The sequence below is a fragment of the Heteronotia binoei genome, chromosome 2 (genome assembly GCF_032191835.1).
Source record: "Heteronotia binoei isolate CCM8104 ecotype False Entrance Well chromosome 2, APGP_CSIRO_Hbin_v1, whole genome shotgun sequence".
NCBI lineage: Eukaryota > Metazoa > Chordata > Lepidosauria > Squamata > Gekkonidae > Heteronotia > Heteronotia binoei.
This window is the reverse complement of record NC_083224.1, coordinates 77,143,749-77,163,861: the sequence shown is the minus strand read 5'-3', so window position 1 is coordinate 77,163,861 and position 20,113 is coordinate 77,143,749. Positions and strand designations below refer to the sequence as shown.

Genomic DNA, 20,113 nt, shown 5'->3' with positions numbered 1-20,113 from the left:
GGCAGGCCCAGCAGGGAGGCTTGCACCGGAGGGCCCAAACACCAGACGCGAGCCTCAGCGAAAGGCACCCATCCAATCGAGTCTCCAGGACGGTCTGCATTCACACACCTCGGGCCACACCAAAGGTTGATCCTGCCAGACCCCTAACTCCCCAAAAGGGGGAGGCTAACTGGTCCTTCCCAGGCCACATGGTGTCATAAACCCCGTAAAACCTGCCACAACTAAGGCCAAGTCTCTACTTAGGGCTTAGCACCCACAGAAAGGCCCAAAGCCAACGCAAGCCCTTGCCGCAAATCCCTCAGGAAAAGCATATTACCCTTTTCCGAGAGATGCACCCCATCCCCTCTGTAGAGGTCAGGACATTCCCTAGAAATATCCGGATGGGGCAAGTAGTGGCCCAAACCACCCTCCAAAACCTTGCAAATCTCCTTATTCGCTCTGTAACAAGCCCTTTCTAACTCAGCTGGATTCCAAGCACTGCGCCACACCAAGCGCGGAATCATGGCCGACCAAACTATAATGGTACCAGGCCATCTGTTCCTTATGTACTTGAAATCATCTCGGGCCTGCAAGATCAACACCTTGCCCTTAATCAGCCCGAGATCATTCCCTCCCAGGTGAATAATTAATACCTGTGGAGGAGGGCCCACACACCCGTGAAACAAAAGGGGAAGCAAGCCAGACCACTGAAGACCCCAGCGGCCCCTCCATTCTATCGTAACATGTTTGCTGAGCCCCAGCTGAGAGCCAACAGCAGTTCTCCGAGCTTGATGTGCCGCCCAAAACACATAACTGTGCCTGCAGATGAGAACTCTGCTCCTCCGGCCAGGAACAACAGCATCTAAAAGGAAAAACAGACAAGTTATAAAACCCAAACCTTAAACTACCCCGGCTCCTAACCACAAACTTATTAGCGGAGCAAAGGGCGAATATAACCTTTGTAAGCCTGAGACTGCCAACGGCCAAGGCGCTGAATGGATGAAGTAGGATAACCCAAGGCAGCAGCCGTAGAGGCCGCGCCGATTCTAAAGGAATGGGTCCCAAACCTCACTCCAGACAACCCCAACAAGACTAAAGCCTTTGACGTCACGGCCCAAAATTGATGCTTTGTCAGAGGACTGCCTCCGGCATGACAAAACAGCAACCCTTCACAGCCTCCCCGCACAGCCAAATAGTCGGCCAATGTGGAAACTGGGCAAAGCTCCACTTCCGAACACGGACCCAGCTCTAGCACAGTCCCCATGCCCTCTTGATCAGTTTTGGATCGCCGGATAGTAAGAACCGCCTTACTCCCCAGCAACTTAATATCCCGCAATAACAACGCCCTACCTGAAACATCACTCTTGGAGCATGCCACCAGTTCACTAACCCTCAGCGCCCCAAAAAAGGCCACTAAAGAGGCTGCGTGGAACAAAACTGCCTCAAAATGAGATGCACAAACTGCGCTCCAAACCCCTTTCAAACCCCAAAGAATCACAGGAGACATAGGGGTCCTAGTATCAGGCTTAGGCCCAGCCTCCCTGGACCACCCTTCCAGCATCTTTCAAATACGAAAATCTGCTGTTTCCTCTTTAAACCCCAAGGCCTTGCTAGCGAAGGCCAGCGCTGACATGCGTCCCCGAATCGATCGCACAGCCAATCCCTTACCTCTTAAGGAAACACAATAATAGAGCAACTGCTCCACTGGGATGGACCAAACAATGCGATACCCTACCTCAGCCCTAAAGTCCTCAAACTGCCGCACAGCATGCTCATAAGACTTCCTGGTGCTAGGTGCAATGGCTAAGCCTATCGCTCTGCAGACCTTGGCTCTCCAATCAGCCATAGCTCCTGGGGCATTGGCGCCGCATCCAGATCGGCGTCCGGGGCCAGCTGATGAAACCTCTCCATCTGTTTACGAGAGAGAGCGTCAGCCACCCTGTTATTCACCCCAGGAACGTGCTTGGCCAAAAACAAAATATTAAGCCGCAGGCAACGCAGAGTGAAGGCCCTCACCAGAACCTGCGAAGTAAAGGCCTACCTGGGGCAACCACTTTGCAGGCAAAGTTAATATGCCCCACCAACTGCTGCAGCTCAAGCAAAGTAACCTTCTTTTTGCGCAGGAAGGAATTAATCCTTTCCCTCAAGTCCTGCAGCTTCTGATCAGGAATCCTAGATGACTGCTCTAAAGTATCTAGCTCGATCCCCAAAAACACCAGGCAATGGGCCGGGCCCTCAGTTTTTTCCTCAGCCAATGGCACACCCAACTCAGTGGCCAACTCAATAAAGCCGGCTAACTACTGAGCGCAACGACCCAACCCAGCAGGGCCCACAAACAGGTAGTCGTCCCGATAATGAACGACATCCTGCAAGCCCACTTTCTTGTGCACAGCCCATTCCAAAAAGGTGCTGAAACACTCGAAAGCGGCACATGATACAGAGCAACCCATAGGCAATGCCCTGTCCATGTAAAATTGCCCTGCAAACTAAAAGCCCAGCAGCTCAAAATCATCCGAGTGGACAGGGAGAAGGTGAAATGCCGATTTGATATCGCATTTTGCCAACTCAGCCCCCTGACCACAGCGTCGAACGACGCCCATGGCCTGATCAAATGAGGTGTACCTAACGGAAGGCAGCTCCTCAGGTATGCCATCATTGCCAGAGGAACCCTTGGGGTAAGAAAGATGGTGAATCAAACGAAATTCACCAGGTGCCTTCTTTGGCACAACCCCCAACGGGGAAACCCTGAGATTAACCACAGGAGGACTGGCGAATGGGCCCAAAATCCTGCCCTCCATCAACTCTTTAGCAATTTTTGACTCAACTATGTGCTCTAAATCCACAACTGAATTAAGGTTTCTGAACCAAGTTGGTACTGGAGAACCTTGAAAAGGAATTCTAAAACCCAACGTAAAACCGTTCAACAAATATAAACTGTCTTCCCTACGTGGGTACCTGCGAAGCCATTCTTTAAGAGGCCCCACCTTTATCGGGCTGGGACCCTTTTCCAGTTTGAAAAGGACCCCCACCTGATCTTTTCTGACCCTTGTGCGGCCGAACTCTCGGGCAGTGGTTGAAGGAATGTGGGCCCGCACACAGGGGGCATTCATGCTTAAAATGGCAGTCTTTCCGACTGCACGCCCCCTGCAACCCAAACTCCCAGCAAAGCAAGCGGGGTTGAACCGCCTGCCCCGCAACACTGCGGGAGAAGGAGGACGCACTAGAAGGAGAAGCGAAACCCTTAGATACAAGGTGACCACTGTCGGATCAATCCCCCAAATTGGGCCGCGCCTGTGACATCACCTGCAGCCACAACTGTTGGTGAATCCGATCCCACGGGAGTGAAGGGTACAAAGCGGCCCTCATCCTGAACTCCTGGTTGTATTGGATCCAGGCTGGGCCGCTGAACATCGTATACCCCTCGTATATGATGTCCATATATTGAATTAAGGCGGCGACCCGCCAGGGCTGCGCACGCGCTATCACTCCCGCATATATAAAAAACCCCGGAAGCCAATTGGCCCAGGTCCGGTCAACCTTCCTCTTTCTAAGCTTCTCTTTCTCTTTTTCATCCAGTTCCTCCTTGTCCTTCTTTTCCAATTCTCTATATAAAAGGGAAAATACATCCACATATTCTCCTTTTAAGATTTTCTCCCTTGTGGCAGGCAGCAGGTGATCGCCCAAAGGTAAGGCAACCTCACCAAAAGGCATAGTGCCAAAGGGGACCACCCCGTAAGGAGAAGGGAAACCCCAGCCACCAGGCTAAGCAGCTGCTGACCCCTGCTGCCCTACCCCAGACCAATGTCCCAATGTACCGCATTGACCCTGCGGCCACATCCAATTGCCCGGCTGCTCTAAGCCCAAAGTTGAAGAAGCCCCTAACGGAGCACCAGCCCCACTAGGGCCAGCAGACCCCCAAGCCCCTCAAGGCCATACCGGCCCAGTGTGAGGCAATGAGCCATCCCCAGACTTACCGGAAGGTAAAGCAGGCACCAATGCTGACCCGGCACAAACTGCACTGGATGACGGGCCAGCACCAACATCCGAGCCAACAAGTCCCACAGCTCTTCCAGCAGCAGCTGTAGATCTGCCCTCTAAAAGAGACAAGCAGGTCAGTATATCAGCCTGCAAAGCCCGCTTAGAAACCCGCCCCTTCTTGGGCATCTGAGAAGGCGGAAACCCCGATGCCCGCTCCAATGCCTGCAGTCGCTGAAAAATGACTGCATTGATGTCATCGTCCCCCTCCTCATCAGAAGATGAGGGAGGCGGTGGACGCTTCGGTGGCGGCTTAGGGGCAGGCTGCTTCCCCTTTGATTTTCCAGCACCTTTACGGCCCGACATGCTCGCTAAAGAGTGCAGCACAAATCAAAATTAAAAGGGGAAATGGACTACTTTAAGGCAGCTAGCCCTTCAAAACCAACAGGCCAGTCACCAGAACCCCAAATTCTTTAATAGCTTAACAAGACAAAAAAGGGGGGGTGGAGGGTGGAAGGGCCAAAGCCTGCCTCTAAAATGTCCGCCACCCCACAGCACTCTAAAATGGCCACCACCTCACACCTCAGAAAATGGCCGCCAAAGAGCAAGGAGTAATGAAGAAGAAGAGAGTCCAAAATGGCTGCCAAGCACCAGAGGGAAGCAAAAGCACAACCTCCCCAGTGCTTATACAAATGGCCAACTATAAAAATGGCCGACCCACCCTGCTAGTCACCCAGCCCTGCTCCAACAGCCACCAAAAAACACTAACAGTATATGTCTAACAACGATCTACATCCCAAAAAGGGGGTGGGGGGGGCAAAGAAGCTCCAGCAAACAGGGGCCCCTAAAAAAGAAAGAAGCCTCCCACCGCCCAAATGGCCCCCTATAAAGCAGACTGGACGTGAAGGGACACCAAAAATTTTTAGTAATGCCCCAGGAACAACATTCTTCGTAGAAACCCTGCAGCAAACCAACAGACGTCCCACGACGCTCCGATCCGCGACGCACCAGCCTCCCGGCCCACACAACCCCCGCTCATACCAAGAGTGTGCGAGCACACTCCCTGCACTCCAAAAACGCCGACAGGACTGCTGAGCCGGCAAACGGGGCTTCAATAACAGCATTGAAGCCCCGCCCCCTCAAGACGCGCTCGAAAGCGCGCCGAAGAGTCCGCTCTCCCTCCGGGTGGGCAAAATCTCCCCTGCAGCTACGCCGCGATGCGACGGGCTGCAGGAGGTTCCGTTCAGGAAAGGCAGGAGATTCAAGACAGGATTATACCCTTTGAAGTTTTTTTTTTTTTTTTTAAATGCCACGATGTTAAGGGATTTTTCCTGATCTTTTTATAACAGTATGTTTCCTGGAAAGTGCATTTAATTGACCCAAATATTCAAAGAAAGACACAATTCAGTGTTCTGGATTATGAATGCAAAAATGACACTTTAATCTGTGTCAACAGCTGCTGCCACTTTTGGAATGCTGGTACGCAAATAACTGATAAAAATGTTCTAAGAGAACAATCAGGCACTCCTTGTAACTTGGCTTGCAAAGCTAAGCTTTAAGTGGAGATGCCAGAGACTGAAACTGGGACTTCCATAAAATTTCTGTTATTTAGTTATTTATACCCCACTTTATTTCCTTAGACTGCAGGCTGCTAACAATGCAAACAGTGAATCTGTTAACAAAATAAAAATAATAAACAGATGAAAAATGCAAGTAAATCTGCCAGACAGTTTGCTCTCAACCAAATGCCCTGTGAAATAGAATTGGCTTGCCTGGCTTCCCAAAGGCAGCCGGTGCGGATAGCCACTGCACCCACTATGATAAACCATTCCAGAGGACAGGACCTACTACTGAGAAAGCCTGTGACCTACTTGTCATAAGGATGGTCATACAATACCACAAGAAAGCTGTCTGAGGAATCCTGTTTGCATATGGGAATATACCAAGAGTTACAATTTGAAGAGTATGAGGGCCCTAGGCTATGAAGGGCTTTAAATCAGCACTTTGAATTGGGCCTGAAAGTAAATAGGTAACCAATGCAGTTAATTTACCACTACAGCTATGTCCTGAGAGGCTGATGCTAGGCAGGAGTCTTGCTGCCCCATTTTGCACTAATTAAAGCTTCTGAGATACTTTCAAAGGCAAATGAAGCATGTGCTTTACCACTGAGCCACAGCTCTTCCCTAGATTTATCCTGGGTTGGAGAAGTGCTTGGAACCCCATCTGTGCTTTTTGGAGATTCTAGGAAGAAGGGTGGATCATAAAGTAATTAACATATTCAATAAAGAAGGCATTTAGTTAGAAGCCCCATGACAAGCTTACAGATGTGTCCCCATAATTCTGCAATAAGTTTAACTTATTGTAGCTTTGTGCAATGTTTACAATACTATTTATATGAATAAAAATTAGGCTTTCTTTTCTTTGGGGATGAGGAATAGTTCCATTCAATCTGACCCCACTTCCCCATCTCAGGCTGGGTCCCTGTCCCAAATAGTACAGTGGTTCTAAAATTGATTTGCACGGTTGACTAAACCTGTTTGGTTAGTTTGGCTTAGGAAATATAAAACACACTGGGAATCTTCAGCAGACTCTCCTCCACCTTCTCTTCAAGTTTGGAATGTCCAAGTTACAGTCCCCCAAAGTAGGTGCCCCCAGGAAAACTCACCTGACACATGACAACTAACTCTTTTCTCTTTGTGCTGCAAAGTGGAAGCAGCAGAGTCAGGGTGTCTGCTCTGACAGAGCAGAATGGCTCTGTCAGATTGTAATTGGCTCTCAGAGCTGTCAATCAAGCTATGGTGTTTCTAGGGTTCCCAGAAGTCCACCATAGCGTTGTGTAAGAATTGATTGAATGAGCACCAGGCTGTCTGGGAAAATGAACTACAAAAATGAACCAAATTTACCATCAAGGAAAAAAGGCAGTTTGTTTTTCAGTTCAGGCATGGCTGGATCACTAAATTGGTTCGGAATGAACCATGAATTGGCCCAATTTGTTCACAAATTGCAGTTCATAGTTTGTTTCATGCCCATTTCTAGTTGTGTGAGTCATGTTGGTAGTTCCAACTAGAAAAATCTGGGCTTTGTGTATCTTGTAAAAAAAAAATGTATTTAACAAATTGCATAGGTATAGGGACCTGCTGCTTGTGCTGATGCCGTAGAAGTTTGAAGAACCCAACTTTGGAGTAGCTGTTTAGAAATTATATCTTGTTTTACTACCATTCAAGGCAATTTACAGGACACACAGTTAGGGAAGTCTATAAATACCTTGTTCATTTTCTGCTAGTTTCTTAAATATCTGGAGACTGACAGCACTGTGGAATTCAGATGCTGTGGTTAGCCCTAACGTTTGGTTCCCTGTTTAGTACAGACTATGACACCATTAGTCTTTGCAGAATCCTCTTGTGCTGAGCTTACTACATTAAGAAGATTGATACCTAAGGACTTCAGCATACTCTTCTTAGCAGCATTTTACCAGCTGCCAGTGACTTTTAAGGAAGCAACCTTTCAGCTCTGAGCACCGCATGCAGAGCCGATGGGTCTGACATGGGGTCAGCTTGTGTGTGTACTCTTACCTTTACTAAATAATGCAGATTTTGGCACATTCTAAAAAGATACTTCAAAATGCAGAGCAAATGAATTGTGGTTAATTAATGCATTTGTTGTTCCAGTGCTTCCCCCCTCCCTTCCTCCTCTATTCCTCCCCTGCCTCAGGGACAGTCAGCATAAGGAGACATTAAAGCTGTGAGAAAATATATCCTGTGATGCTGAATGTAATATACCAAGAATTTATCAGAGATAGAACATGACAGGCTAATCTGAAAATACCATTGTGAAAATATACTTTGCACAAGGGAGAGGAGGTCAATCTAATCTATTTGGATATATTAACAAACAATTTGAGATGATACCATTGAAAACTGGGTTAGAATTTGACTAGGAATTGTAAGATTTGAATCCAATAGCACCTTAAAGACCAACAAGATTTCCAGGGTGTAATCCTTCATGATACATTTGACATAGAGAGTTTTGACTCTCAAAAGCTTACACCCTGGAAACCTCATGAGTCTTTAAGGAGGTCTTCTACTATAGACCAACATGGCTGTCTTCCTGAAACTGTCTCTCAGGAATTGTGGCAGTAGGATCTTGAAGAGTGGAGGGTAGGGACCAGGCATGCATTTAAGTAGGCTTCAAGGGATTGATTATGACACTGGACCATTTACAAAGTGGTATGCTAAACTATTGTAGGCTGCAGTTCTACAGATGTCTGACATATAATCTTCCTTTCTCCACATTGCTTGATGCACATTGTGGCAGACCATTTGAATTGCCACTTACTTATATAACACACAACTTGATGTGTAGTAATTCAGCTTTTCATCAGTATGGATTGTGGCGTCACAACAGATCTATGTGCTTACAGGTCAAAAGAACCTGTCTTGGGGGGAGGGGGCTGGGAGTCATGGGTTGTTTAGAGTACCAAAATCCCTTTGGTGGGCCTGGTTTGGAAGCCCCTGGTGGCTTTTTGTCCTTGCAGGCAATTACATGGAATCTACCACCAAGGTATATGAACATCATAGGATTATCAATTTCATAGCAGTATTATCTGCATATGTTTTGTTGTGGCAATCTTCATTTGCTGGTTTCTGTAGAAGAAGGAAGACAGGTTTTTTTCCCTGCTGGCAAGCCTACATAAGCATATCAAGGAAGATGACTAGACTAAGACAGCAATTTTATGCTTTCTTGCTAGACAATAAGCCCCAGCGAACACAATGGAACCTACAACCCTACCATATGCATATTAACTCATGTTGGTCTGTATAAGATTGATGACTTGATTCCAGTTCTCTTAGAATAACACAGCCTTCTCTGTATCCTCTAAGCATTCCTGGATAGTTCTGACGCTTTCCCCCCATCAATGTTAATGAAACAAGATATGGGAGATATATCTCTTATATGGAACAGAGGTCACTGGGTGTGTGGGGGGGAGGTATTTGTGAATTTCTTGCATTGTGCAGGGGGTTGGACTAGATAACCCTGGAGGTCCTTCCAACTCTATGATTCTATGAGAGGTACTGTTCTGTGCTGTTAAATCTATTTTGTTAATACGTTTTGAAAACTGGCAGGTCAGAGTTGGTTTTATCAGACCATTAACTGAACACCAGGAGCTTTGTAATGCTGTTAAACCTCCACCACAATCTGCTGTAGCTGTCAACTTGGAGTTGCTTTCTGTGCAAAGACAATCAGCAAAATGATGCAGAGACACTATTCCAGAACTTTGGTAAACTTTCGCAGGACTGGAGTAGCACAGTGGGGCCACCTCTAGTCAAAGCCAATTGCTCCTTGATGATACCAGTGCTTCAGAATTTAAACTTGATTAGCTCTGTGCAAAATTGGGACCTAGTCATTAGATGCTGATTCCTGCCAATAATTTCTGGTGTCACCTGAGAGGTCAGTATATTTTTCCAGTCCTGTAGTTGTTATCCATGCTGAACTTGCTGGTTCTTCAGTATGGAATGCAACCACATTGCTGTGGTCCCATGTTAATCCTCTCCGAAGTACCTGGTTTTTTTTAGTTAGCTAATGAATATGGCAACTGTTTTAGCTAATTTACTAAAAGCAAGCAATATACACTGAAACATTGAAACTGAGTGTAGTTGCAAGACCGCCGTATGTCTTGAATGTTTTAAGTACATAACTATGTGAATGTTTAGATTTTATTATGTAAATTATGGAATGTCTAATTTTTATGCATAATTTTATTTTTATGTCAGTTTTTATATGTTGTAAGCCGCCCTGAGCCACCTGGTGGGAAGGGCAGGATATAAATCTCAAATAAATAAATATACTATTTTTTGTTGTTGTGTAGCACTGTGTATGCTCCCCTGTTCACCAGCAGTAGATCTTTTTTTAAAAAATTAAAAGCTTGTTAAATGTAGACCCAGTGCAGCTTGCAACTTCATTCTCTCCACCTCTGTTGACTATGTGGCTTTGAACTAATAGGGTAAAATATACAAATTGGATGCTGTTAAAATGACACATTCTTACCTACTTTGTACTAGGCACCTATGCCCCAAGGTTTAAATATCACATGCGACTGAGTATAATTTTGCACAATCAATAATTTTTGACAGTTCTGTTCCCAGCCTCTTGCTGGTTTCCATAGATACAGATGGGAAGTGACAGGTTCTCATTGTCTGTGTTGACCCTCTTGTAACCTTTTGCTCCTGGACTTCCTTATTGCAGAATATACTTAAACTCATGTCTGGATTTCTTTCCCCCCATTTATACTATGTTTATTTTGATCTGTCTTTACATTCCTTGAGGATAAAAATAGTGGGATTGGGAAATGCAATTTTGCATGTTTGCTGCAGTAACTCTGCTGATTTGCCAAACTTAACTTATTATAGTTGAACTGTTCAAAGTCTCACACTGCAAGTGCAGTAAAGAGGCAAGCCTGTATCTCTTCACTGCTGATACTCAGATGGTGTATTTGCATGCTGAAAGATTCCCAACAATGATCCGTACTTCCACTGATTGCAATGCTTTTGTGTGCCTAATAACTTTTCCACAAATATAAAGTGCCTGAGATGTTAGTTGGACTGGAGTTTAAAATTAAGCAATCCAAAAGGTGAGGGAATGTTTTATACTCCTGCATGCAGGGCTTAGTCTGGCACCCACCAAGAATAGTGAGTCACCAACCAGCAGGACACCCTGAAGAACAACACTGAAGAGACAACTCTTGTGACTGACTCCTTAGGGAGTCACAAGAATGAGGGCATAAGCCAACTTTTTGATGAACCTGGAAGGTCAGATGCTGAAGCTGAAGCTCAAATACTTTGGCCACCAAATGAGAAGGGAGCACTCACTGGAGAAGCCCCTGATGCTGGGAAAGACAGAAGGCAAAAGAAGAAGGGGACAGCAAAAGATGAGATGGCTGGACAGCGTTACTGATGTAACTAACACAAATTTGAGCAGACTTTGGAGGATGGTGGAAGACAGGAGGACCTGGCGTGACTTTGTCCATGGGGTTGCAAAGAGTCAGACTTGACTGTGCAACTGAACAACAAAAAAATATATGTAATATATATTACCATGTAATATATTAAGAATCCACAGTGAACTATTTAAATATATGGTAACGGTGGCAAGAGTGGCATTTGCATCTAAATGGAAAGCTTTAAAATGCCTAGAATTGATTGATTGGAAAAATAAACTAACTAAACATGCTACAATAGCAAAAACAGCATTTTAATTGCATAGCAGATCAGATTCAGAATTCCAAGAAAATGGAACACGTTTTTTTAATACATAAAGGACGGAATATTTTATCATTTTGTTCTTGTTGTAATCTTTAAAGTCCAGAATGATTAAGAGGCAGAATTAAGCAATATATGTCTATACCAGTGGTGGCCAAAGTTGCTTAGTGTAAGAGCTACATAGAATAAACACCAGATATTTGAGAAAAGCAAGACATGAATGAATATTACATGCACACCTTTATTAAAACTTTTAATACTTTCTTTGCACAGAAAGATAAAATATATACAAGATAAAATAAATAAAATGCAAACATGACCATGCTAGGAGACTTTAAAAAAAAAAAGTTGGGAATAACAGTTCCCACAAGACTAGCATAGGGAAAGGTTAGGGAATTATTTTTGGCACCAGTGGGGGAAGGAAACATACACGTACCATATAAATCACTGACCACCATTTGCATCATTATGCATTTCTCTTTGCCGTGAAACCAAGGTTAGTAAATACAGCTCCTACAAGAGCTATGAAACTAAGGGGAACCCTCCCTGTGCAGCCCTCTTCAACTCCTTCCAGTGGCTCCCTCAGCTCTTGCACTCTCTTTTTCCGCTCTAGGTCTTTGAATGACCTCTGTGGTGGAGGAAAAGAACTATTTCCTCCTCTTTCCCTACTTTGCACATGATGGAAATAGTCACCTACCTATTGGTCAGACTGACTGAGGTCCCAATGCTAAGCACACTTACGTTAGAGTAAGCCTGCATTAAGTTCCTCCTTGTCCTCTGGGAGCCACGCAACATGTATGAAAGAGCTGCATGTGGTTCCCAAGCCACAGTTTGGCCACCCCTGGTCTACAATGATATATATCTATAATGATCAAATGTTAAGAATGAAAAAAATGATAGAATACAGACTAAATTAAAAGTATGTAAGTAATTTGTATGTATAAAAGCAAGATCTGTTCAACAATTTTGACAAATAGAAAAATGTGGTAAGTTGCAGCTGAATATAATGCCATAGAGTCCACCCTCCAAAGCAGTTACTTTCTTCAGGGGGAGAGAAATCCATTGCCTGGAGTTCAGTTGTGATACCAGGAGATCTTCAGGCTCCACATGGAGGCCTGGCAGCACCTTCTATGTGACTTGATGCCACCTGACTTATTTGGCATGACTTAACTAGGCCTGCTTGCTTGCTACTGTTCAGCAGCAGCACCCCCCTCCCCCCCATGACAGCAGTGAAGCATAGCGATTAGTGATTCAGAGCAGGGTGTGCTATGGAAGTTGACTAGGTAATTTTGGACCAGTCACAGACTTTTGTTGTTCTTAAGGGTTCCACTGGACTCAAAATTCACTCTACTGTTTCAGACCAACACAGCTATCCACCTGGATACAACTCCAGAGTTCATATCAACAAAGTAGACTTCGGGTTTTCTTGAGGAGCCTTATTTGAAGAGAATGGAGAACTTAGGCTTTTGAAGGCTCTATTGCAGGGGTGGCCAAACTGTGGCTCCACAGCCACATGTGGCTCTTTCACAAATATTGTGTGGCTCTCTAACTTTAAAGTTGCTTTCTTTCCATCCCTCTCTCCCTTCCTCTCTTCCTTCCCCTTGCATTATGTGGCGCTTATGTTATGCAAGTTTAGCCACCCTTGCTTTCTTGCTTGTTCCCACTACCATGACTGTAATCTGAAAGTTTATACAGGAAGAAAAAAAACCTGACTGATAAGCCTCCTGCAGACTTTCACACTGGACTTGGGAGGATTCTTGCAAAAACAAACTGACTCTGATCTCTTTCTTAGAATTCTCCCAAAAGGTTTGGAAAGGTCCAGTCTATTCCAAATTGAACTACATTCAGCATTACATTACATTGTATCTCAGAGCCAGAAGAAATTTTTTTCTTTGGCAGCTAGTCCTGGGTCAGTGCACAAATGTGTTAACTGTATGAAAAACAACCAGTTATACCCAGGGGCAGCCCTGTTCAGGCTGTATAAGCTCCCGCTGTGAAGCAATTATCCTTTCATTGTCTCTTAATGCTTTCACTATTCTGCAATGCTGTATAAGTTAAACACTTAGCTAGCTTGGCTCTGCAGAGTGTCCTAGAGCTGAAGCTCTGCAAACCTCTCAAAATATTCCCCAGCAGGCTTGCCAGCAATGCAGTTAAGTGATTCAGCAGAACAGCTACGGTGCAGAGAGGCACTGCAGGAAGTTGGTGAGTCCTTTGCAAGGTGTCTTGGAAGCCAGCATTTTGTCTGCACCTGGTTAACAAAATTCAAGTCTGAGGCTGCAGTGCATGCAAACCTTCTTGGGAATAAACTATTGAACACAATCTGGTTTAATTTCTGAGTCCAGTGCTTTGGAATGGGCTGTTAGATAATTCAATACTTACATCCTTTATCTCTATTAAACTTGTTTGGGGAACTAAAGGACAGATTTCATCTGAATGAGCAAGAGACAACAACTGGTTGTCATGCATATTATAAAGACCCACCTTAATGCTCCATGATTAGGTTTGCCAACTTTTAAACTGACCCCTTTGTGTCCCTTTAGTATCACTTTGATCTGCAGCAGTCAGGTGATGCCATTTACCTCCATGTCCATAAAACACTTCAATTTCCCCATTTCTGAATATTAAACCTCTGTTAAAGGAACAGGACATTTTTTCTTGGCCATCTGGTATCCTTGCTCATTTGATGTGTATTTTCATAATGTGCCTAGAGCTGGGAGTTATAAACCAGTGTGTCTAAGGAAATCTGTGAGCTATTCCCTAGGGGACATTTGCAGTAATTCTGTAACACAAACATAGGAGTTGCAAAACCATAGCTAGAAGAACAAAGTTTGAATTCAGTGGCACCTTTAGGAACAACAAAGTTTAATTCAGGGTATAACCTTTCATGTTCATGTACACTTTCTTATGCAGAGACAGCCCCCTCCCCAATCTCAAACAACTCCTCATGCACAATAATACAAAATCTAATTTGAACATGGTACCAGGGCTTGCAATAAACCCACATGCCAACTTTGCTGCTACATACACCCAGACAACACAATCACTGGACCTGACAACATCAACTACACCATTTTAGGTTTATTGACATCCTCATATTTTAACATTATATATGCCATTAAATGCCAACAGTGCCCTTTACATAGGGCAAATAGCTCAAATGCCAAAGGATAAATGGGCACAAATCTGACATCAAGAATAACAAGACTGAGAAACCTGTAGGAGAACACTTCAACCTTCCAAGACATTCAGTGAGTGACCTGCAATAACTGTTTTATTGCAAAGGAGCTTCAGAAACCGACTTGAAAGGAATATTGCTGAGTTGTAAGTTAATACAATGGAATCCCCAGACTTAGCAGGGTTATTGGTTTCTTATCTCACTACATATGCTAACCTCATTCCACTCTGACATCTGTTTTCTCACCAACCCCCAGAACATCCTCTTTATTTTATTTTGTTTCTTATTTGGAATAATAGATTAGAACAGTAGATTGTAATGAATAGTAGAATGTAATGTAATTTGGAATGGTAGATTGCAGGGATTGTTTTGTAGAAAAATAGGTGGTGGAGCTCATCCAGGGATTGTTATGCAGCTGCACATACTATTAAATGGACAAGGAGGTGGAACTCTTATAAAGAGGAGGTGGAACTCTCAGAAAGGTGCAGGAGCTGTGCTCCTGTGCGCTCCCACTGAATCTGAGGCCTGGTAGATTGGAATGCATTTCTCTGGGCTGGGGACAGGGGACATAACTCTTCAAAAGCTTATAAACTGAATAAACGTTTGTTGGTCTTAAAGGTGCCACTGGACTCAAACTTCTGCTGCTTCAGACCAACATGACTGCCCACCTGAATATAAAACCATTGCTAGTCTGGCACTTTTGCTTGACTTCCACTAATTCCAGCATGGTCAGTAGAATACATCTGTGAGGTAATAAGAAATCAGGCAGCTATAAGAGCTATTTTGAGCTTGTCAGCAGCTCCAGAAGTAAATGAGAAGTGCAACTGCAGCACACTTCCTGTATTTCACTTCAGTAGGTAGAAATCGGTCAGAAATCTGTCACTGTAAATTGTTCTCGTCTCTCCCTTGAGACTGCCTTATAGTGAATCGGACTATTGGTACTCAAAGTTCAGTATTGTGTAGTTAGATTGGCATTGGGCTCTTCAGGGTCTCTGGTGGAAGACCTGCACATCTGATCCCTTTAACTGAAGATGTCAGAAACTGAACCTGAACCTGGGACCTTCTGCATGCCACACAGATGCTCTATCATTGAGTCATGCCCCCTTCTTGCATTGTGAGCTCATGTACCATTTCATAATAAATGCTACCGAAGAGGCATCAAAACAGAAGAACTAATTAGGCACAACAAAAGTTGTCATGGCTACCAATGTTCTTTAGAACAATGCACTTCTAAGCAGAGTTAGGCTTCTAAGTCCACTGAGGTCAAAGGGTTTAAAGGAACGTCATTCTGTTTAGGATTGCACTTTCAGGTCTGCTTTGACCTGAATTTCCAGGTACATTTGCTTCTGTGGGTGAATTGCCAAAGGCTGATTAGTTGTTTATTTGGAATCACCTGTTGGCCTGGCGTGAGCCTTGTCCCTATGTAAATTAGTACCCCCACCCAGTGTGTTTGTGAATTTCCATCCTGCAGGGAAGTACCAGCTCCAGTATAGTGCAAGACTGGAAAAGGAAAGGTTTAAGGCAAGCAGAAGTCAGGTGCTGAAAATTCAGGGCTAAAGATTCTGAAGTAGCTACAATCAGAAACTACATGAGCTGGAAACAGATGTGTAAAGGTGGACAGATGAACCTCTTTGTTTAGTAGTCCAACAACTGCTTCCCTGTACCAGGAGAACAGGCAAGAACATGAAAAGGCCTGGAGAAGAAATCAGTCCATTAAACCTCAGGTAGGTTTAACTTTCCAGTAGAAAATAGATGGGGGCTTCCTAGCGCTTGATAGAATGATGATGTCTACTGAGGACCTAAGTGCTCTGTTCCCTTATTAAAACTGTGCTTGCTTTTGAGGAGCTGCCTTGAAGGTTACAGGAGGAAGGCCTCTTTTTTCCACATCATGTTATCTGTCCTAAATAACTGCTCAGATTCATAAGCAGGAATGATATAAGAGGAGACAGCATCTTTTGGAACAAGGGGGTTGGGGGAAGGCTGTCAGACAAGTGACGCTAGCTTGCACTGTGTAGAACATGGGGACTGGCCCCGGCTGGCACTTGAGCCTGTTTTCAGCTGACTGAGAGAAGCATAGAGTAGGTAGTGTCTTGGACTACAGCTTCTGCATTATTCACGAGGGAAATCCACAGAGAGGCAGGAAGAATAAACAAGGAGTGTGTGGAATAGCTGTTAATACATGGTTGTTGTTCATTCTCTCATCTGCTGTGGTACTTGGAGGCTTAGTAGGCTTGAGAGAATGAACCTCTCTATCTGAGCCACAGAGGAGGAAGAAGAAGAGGGATGGCAAAAAGAAAATGATTTTTTTTTCTGCTGCACCTAAATTCACATTTATACTTGACCTTGGGAAAGGTATGTTCAGTTTTCTTAGTAGCTGAAGGCCAGAGGTCTGCTTCCTTGGAAAGTGTAAGGGACAATATTCTGCACCCAGTTGAGCTACCTGGATGTTGCCTTGGCCTTTGAAAACATGACCAAAGTATTCCTTGTCTTGTATGGAGGACCTTCTTATATGAGATAGAGGAGATGGAAAGACAATTGAATTGACAATTGGCAAGAGAGGGGGAAATGGCTTAAATGTGAAAGGTGGCAAAGGTAGGCTGTTCTGCTTATTTTATACCAAACTTTGAGGTATGGAAATATGTAGACTGTATTTTGTAGTTTGAAATCCCTTAGAACAGAGAGGAGGGGAGCTTAAAGTCCAGCATCTCTATGCTCCTATCATCTAGAAGGGCCAAGAGCTGACTTCTGGGCCAGCTGTAGCTGAACTATAGAGCTGGAGACTCCATATGCAGCTGTTTTGGAAACTCTGAATAACGTGAAAGACAGTTTGGATTCTTCTCTCTTTCTCTCCCCCCCCCCCCCCCTCCAAACTGGTATCTCTGTTTTACCTTCTTGGCTTTGTTTGCAATTGCTGTCTTTGCATTGTGCTCTAGTATTATAAACAAAATTAATTATCTGTGTCCCTCATGTGTTTGTTTTTGAGTCTCTTTTTGATTTGTGTGTTGCCCAGTTCACAGAGATTTCACTTACTTGAATTCATAGCTCTTTAGGCAGAAAGAGCAGAATGCAACTGTGCTTTCTGTCTGACAACGGAAGATGGAAATAATTTGATTCTTGGGCTGTTGGATTATCAGTACCTGGTAGAAATGTATATGTAAAGGCATTGTGGTTAATAGTTAAGATTGCTTTGATACTTCATACTTAGAATGTTTTTATACACACTTTTGCTTCTGAATATAGGGTGAGATGAAAATATATTTTGTCAAAAATTCTCTTGAATGCATTATTTTTCTTTTAAAAATACAAACTTTAAAAAATAGTATAGGGAGGGGTTGTTGTTTTTTGTTTTGCCCTTAGAGGGAGGTAGTGTTAAATTCAGCTTTGTATATCATTATCCTTCCTAAAATTATTGTTGTTCTTCATTTGTATATGGCAAGTTCTGTTTTAAAATACCAGTTAAACTGCTTTTGGGACAACCTGTTTCAGGAAGATGGAAAATTGTTTTTCATACAGTAAATTTTGGTCTCTCTTCTGCTTTGTAATATAAAGGAGGCTTCAGGTAGAGGGGCCATAGAAATGATCTGGAATGTTTTATGTTGAGACTCTCTTTTCATTTATTTGGGCCAAATTCTATGAAGACAAAGTTGTGCAGTGTTTCACAAAGACATGTGAAACCCAGAGCTGCATTAAATATAAAGCTGTTCAGTAGGACAGACTTCAGCAAGATGAGCATATTATGTTTGTGGATCTCTTACTATGATGATGTCTGTGTTGCAAAAGAGAAGTATAATTCAGTGTTTTGCAAAGGCTTCTTTAAAATCCATTTTCTGCCCCCCCCACACTTAACAAACGGTAGTTGTTTCCTGTTGCATGAAACTGCCAATGGAAATGTTCCAAGGAGAGGGTACCTTAAAAATACTCATAGAAAGAATAAAATGACTGTATGATCTTTCTCTGTCTCATATTTGTTAGAATTAAAATAGGTTCCAATGTTATCAAATACTCTAGTAACAGCAATAATACTTTTGAGTAGAGGTTTGGGTCATTAATAGAGTGTCTGCCTTTGCATGCAGAAGTCCCTAGGCCCCTGGTATTACCACTTAAAAGCATCACGTAGTAGGTGATGTTAAGGACCTTGGTGTGAGACCCTGGAGATCCAGTCAAAGCAGAAGTGCTGACCTTGATAGACCAATGATTTAACTAGGGTTACCAACCTCCAGGAGGGGGCTGGAGAACTCCCAGAATCACAATTTATTTCCAGACTTCAGAGATCAGTTCCCCTGGGGAATTGGTTGCTTCAGAGGATGGATTTAATGGGATTATACCTACTGAGGACTCCCTCTTTCCTAAAATCCTGCCCTCCCTGGATTCCACTTCAAATCTCCAGTTATTTCCCAAGCTACAGTAGGCAACCCTACAGTTGTCTCTATATAAAGTAGCTGCATGTGTTCAAATTTTTCACTTACAGAGGTATGAATTGTTACTATCTGAAAAATATAAATATGTATAAATTTGAATATCAATAATGTGAATATCCATTGTCTAAAGATTATTTTTCAAATCTCAGATCTAATTTATTTGGTGTAATTATTGCTTGGAACAGCATGCCATACCTCTGTAACTTTAATTGTGAACGTTTTAGTAATTTCCCCTCTTTGGCAGTAGTCTTTCATGTTGTCAGGGTCTGTGAAATGAATAATGTGTATTCAGTTCCAACAGCTTTATTGTTAGTAAATCTTATTTTGTTATCTGTTTAATTTGTTTCAGTATCTAACTCTGATACCCATAATTTTGGACAACTTTACCACGGGAAGAAGACAACTGTAGATTTGTAATTACATCTCCAATATTTAGTGATTATTTATTTGCTGTTTTGAATCATTGACTAGAAATAAATTAGGCTAATAGTAATACTTCAGGGCTCAGACATTTCATAAATTTGTCCCAAATGTGAAGTGTTGAAAAAAATAAAAGATTAGATGTCTTTGTTTTCATTATTGCCAATGTAGGATCATGATTAAATATGGTAATGGAATATTGCAGTTAGTGTACTCAATATAATTCTGCAGGAGTGTCTTATTGCATTTATACATTGTCGTAGGTCTCATTGTATTCTAAGAGGAACTTCTAACATGCTATTCCTTTATTACTGTGAAGTTGTTAGTGCTGCTCTTGGAGGTTTATTTTCTTATATTGAAGTTTAATTTTTGGCTTGGATCTAACAGGGCATAAACAGAAATGCAAATGGGTTCTGGCTCAAGATTTGGTGTAACACCTAGTGCTTTCCTCTCTGTATTTTATAGGGGCCAAATCTTGTGAAAATGGAAACTCAAGTGGCAACATCATAAGTTTGACTTTATGCAAAAGACTATCATGGTCGTATTCTTGCATTTCTGTTTCAGCAAGTGCTCTAGCACAAGGGGAAATTTTGTGCTGGATTTGACCCATTCTCTGCAGTGGAATAAAGACAGGAACATTTTCAAACCAAAAAGAGTACTTTGGAGAATATATACATCTTCATGGTCACAACATAATTCTTTAGGAGAGCATTTTTATAAATGAAATAGGATTGTAGCTTATTCCAGTGTTTCACACTGCAATCTCAAGTACAGTTGTACCTTTCTAAGTCCATTTACCTGTACACATCCTCATGGGGCACCATTTCAGGTCAGGAAAATAGGGGGAGCTCCCTTCTCCCTGCAATGCAGTAGTCCTTCATGGTGGGAGC

The 20,113-nt window shown here is 43.3% G+C and overlaps 1 protein-coding gene across 26 annotated transcripts in view; it reads left to right on the top strand.

Moving 5' to 3' along the window:
- Positions 1 to 20,113, top strand: part of NFASC (neurofascin) — a 351,530-nt gene that overhangs the window by 38,448 nt on the left and 292,969 nt on the right. Inside the window, exon 1 of one of the 26 annotated variants that reach the window (XM_060231336.1) lies at positions 16,547 to 16,737. The exons of the other annotated variants lie outside the window; for them this stretch is intronic. The gene's annotated coding sequence lies outside the window, so the exon portion shown is untranslated. Of the gene's footprint in view, positions 1 to 16,546; positions 16,738 to 20,113 lie in introns of those variants that run through there. 26 annotated transcript variants of the gene reach the window in all.